Source organism: Trachypithecus francoisi, unplaced genomic scaffold (assembly GCF_009764315.1).
Source record: "Trachypithecus francoisi isolate TF-2019V2 unplaced genomic scaffold, Tfra_2.0 Lachesis_group16, whole genome shotgun sequence".
In the NCBI taxonomy this organism is placed as follows: domain Eukaryota; kingdom Metazoa; phylum Chordata; class Mammalia; order Primates; family Cercopithecidae; genus Trachypithecus; species Trachypithecus francoisi.
The window spans coordinates 78,793,243-78,797,113 of NW_022681461.1; positions in this window are offsets into that span (position 1 = coordinate 78,793,243).

The following is a 3,871-nucleotide window of genomic DNA, read 5'->3' on the forward strand; positions in this document are numbered from 1 at the left end:
ATGAAGCCACATTGTCGGCTTCCCTAGGGAGCACCCTGCATGGTAGAGAGAACCAGTCCTGAGCTCAGAACCCAGAGAAACAGCCCCTGCTTCAGTGAGCTTCCTGCTTCCTGTACTATGGTTGCAGGGAAGGGCTGGGAAGCCTCATAATTATCTTTATCCTTTGAAAATAGATCTAAACACATTTGTCCTCTGCTAAAAACAAGCATATAACACTACCCCACTCCAAGAAAACACAAAACCTGCAATGGCTCTCCAAGGAAGCAATTGGCTGCAGACTTTTGATTGTTTTGGTTTCTTTTTAGCTAATACACTTCTTTTATCTAGAATAGATTCACATGCAGAAGTCCCAAATGTAAAACATTAAAATGTAGCTTTAGAGACAAGTGTCCTGGAACCCCTCCGGTTGAGCCTCCTCCTTGTGCCTGGCATGCAGTGGGTGTTATGTGAAGTATTTCTTGGCTTAATGAAGAAGGCTTTGGAGGCCTTAGAACCCAGTTGATTATCAACTGACCCTGAGTTCAAGGCTGAGCCTCCAATATCGCATTTAAGCCCCTTGTAAATTTGGCTCTGTCCTAACTTAATCTCCCACCCTCTAGACCATTGTCTGAGCCACACCAACAATCTCCTCATTCCCCACTTTGCTCGGTTCTTTTTTGCATCTGTGCCTTTGCAAAAGCTGTTTCCTCAGCCTGGGGTGCCTTTCCTCTCACTTCTCTTGTTTTGTGAACTCTTACAGAAACTTTGCAGCCCAGTTCACACATCCCCTGCTCCATGAAGCTTTCCTTGATTTCTTATCAATTACCTTGTAGGTCCTATCTTTATGATGATCATGAATCTGCTATAGTACTTATCATGGCACTGGAAAGCTTTATCTGTCACAGAACTGCTTGGGACAGGGTTTGGAGCTCTTAGTCCATGTTCTCAGTCTAGTACTTGGTCTAGCAGTTAGCACTCAACAAATATTACATGAATGAATGAATAAGTGAATCAATAGCACAAATTCAACAAATGAATATGGAGACAATAGTCAACCCAGTGGAGGTCTGTTGAGTAGTCAGCCCAGGACAGAGCTCCTGGATGGAGCAGCAATGGCAGAAACCTGGAAATGTCTGTCATACCCAAAGAAGGTGGCTGTACCTGCACCAAAGTATGGGAGGGCCAGGAATCTGTGGGGCTGGGTTTCTACCATCTCCAGCTGACTGAGAAGTAGCAGCCAATCAAGAGCTAGTTCTTGCAAAAGTGGGAGCTGCTTCAGGACTCCTCTTTTCCAACAATATGTATACCTTCCTCACTCCTCAGTCCCAGACTCAGGCCCTGGAGGTCTCTCTCACCTCTGTGGTCCCCTCCCACATTCTAACCTCTGAATTTCCTTGGGAATCTTATAGTTGGCTGCTCTGTGGGCCCCTTCCCAGATGGTGATCCTTTTAGAGGAGTGGGGTCCTGCCTTATTCATTATTCTCTCTGCTGGTCCAAGGGGTTATCAAGTGTTGGTCTTTGCCTTAAAGGTTCAGTGAATATTAAGTACTCGGAAGATCTTTGGTAAGACAGAAAAGTCATTAAATTCCACAAACAAACTATAGCCAAGCCCAGGGTGGGAACAGAAGCCACGAGGAGATCCACTGTAAGGGAAAACATGGTAAATGAACAATGACAACATGGTGGGCTAAATACATGGACGTACTTGCATTAAGCAATGACTAGTGTGCCAGATACCAGTTGCTGTCATACCTGGTAAAGAATGCTCATCAGATTATTGAAGGATGACTATAAACATCTCTATTTTCTAGATGAGAAAACTGGGCTTACAGACATACAATGACAATATCAGAGCCATGGCCAGAACCCATATCACTCTGCTGCAGAAACTCTGAATATATATGACATGAATTCATTGGTTAAGAAAAAATAAGGGCCGGGCGCGGTGGCTCAAGCCTGTAATCCCAGCACTTTGGGAGGCCGAGACAGGCGGATCACGAGGTCAGGAAATCGAGACCATCCTGGCTAATATGGTGAAACCCCGTCTCTACTAAAAAATACAAAAAACTAGCCGGGCGACGAGGCGGGCGCCTGTAGTCCCAGCTACTCGGGAGGCTGAGACAGGAGAATGGCGTGAACCCGGGAGGCGGAGCTTGCAGTGAGCTGAGAGCCGGCCACTGCACTCCAGCCTGGGCGGCAGAGCAAGACTCCGTCTCAAAAAAAAAAAAAAAAAAAAAAAGAAAAAGAAAAAATAAGGCCGGGCACGGTGGCTCACGCCTGTAATCCCAGCACTTTGGGATGCCGAGGCAGGAGGATCACCTGAGGTCGAGAGTTCGAGACCAGCCTGACCAACATGGAGAAACCCCACCTCTACTAAAAATACAAAATTAGCAGGGCATGGTGGCGCATGTCTGTAATCCCAACAACTCAGGAAGGCAGAGGCAGGAGAATTGCTTGAACCCGGGAGGCGGAGGTTGCAGTGAGCCAAGATTGCGCCACTGCACTCCAGCCTGGGCAACAAAAGCGAAACCCTGTCTCAAAAAAAAAAAAAAAAGAAAGAAAAAAAGAAAAACAGACATTTTGAAAATAAAAGTTGTTCACTTATAATTTTTTTTTCATTATGGTAGGGAAGCATCAGGGAAGGCTTTTAGGGAGGTAATTATTAATCTGAGGCTTGAAACTCCTTGTCACTGATTCATGTACTCAACCAAACCGTATTGAACGCCTACCAGGTGCCAGGTAGTAAGATATCCAGAAGAAAAACATACAGGCCTGCCCTCCAGGAGTTCGCACTCTCGTGATGGAAAAAAAAAGAAAAAAATCAGACAGAGGCAATGCTTTGTGTCAAGGGCAAGTATTGACAGAGAGTCCATGGGAGACTCCTGGTCCAGTGGAGGCGTGAGGGATATCACAGGAGACTCCCAGTCCAGTGTCAGGTGGTGAAAGTGTTCATGAGAATCCCTTGGTCCAGCGAGAGGGTCATGGGTGGGTCCTGGTCCAGTGGCACCCAGTGGCAAAGCCTGGGGAAGAAGGAATATCTGGGATGAGGAATAAGGGCTGAGTCTAGAAGGCTGAATGGGAAAACCAGGGGAAGAAGTATCCAGAGAGACCCTGGAGGGATATATGCAAAGGTCTGGAGGCTAGCCCTCTTTGCCTGGGCCCGGAAACAGGCTAATAGCCATTGTTATGTGTGTGAGTTCCAAGCTAATGCAGAAATCTATGAGGCCTAAACCAGCTTTTCTGGGGTTATTGCAAATCCATCATTGCTCAAAGTTGCATTGTGTAGCTTGAGATTAGGAGCTTTGTAAAGTCCTATTGAAAGGGATACAGGAGGCTAAAAGGCATTCCGGGCCACAAGAAAGAATGGCCTTTTGGAAAGATTCTTGATTCACTTTTTCCCCAGACATCTCCCCTGCCCAGGGGCAGCAGGGACCTCTGGCTTAAGAATGGCTATTGCTCCAGCTGGAAGATAGCACCACCTGGACTGGCTCGGGGCTAGACAGAGGAGATGGGGGAGGGGGGCGGGGGGGGGCGCTTCAGGTGGTGTCACAGGCCAGATAGGGGATCCTGCCATGACCTATGGATGCCTCCCAGAGGGCTTTCTGCTTGTACAAGTTGTCTTTATTTGGTTGGCTTTTGAAGGTGAAAGGATTGATTATTCTAAAGGGACAGACTTCTCTATCCCTACTCTGCTGCATTTACGGCAAAATAAACTTGAAAAAATCCACTCATCTGACTCCAGATCCTATCAGTTTTCCCTGTGCCTCTTCCTCCAGCCATGGCTTAGGAGGGAAAAGTTCAAGCTATCTCAGATAACTGAAGAAAAGCCCACTGTCCCCCCCAACCCTAATATTTGTATAGACACACACACACACACACACACACACACACA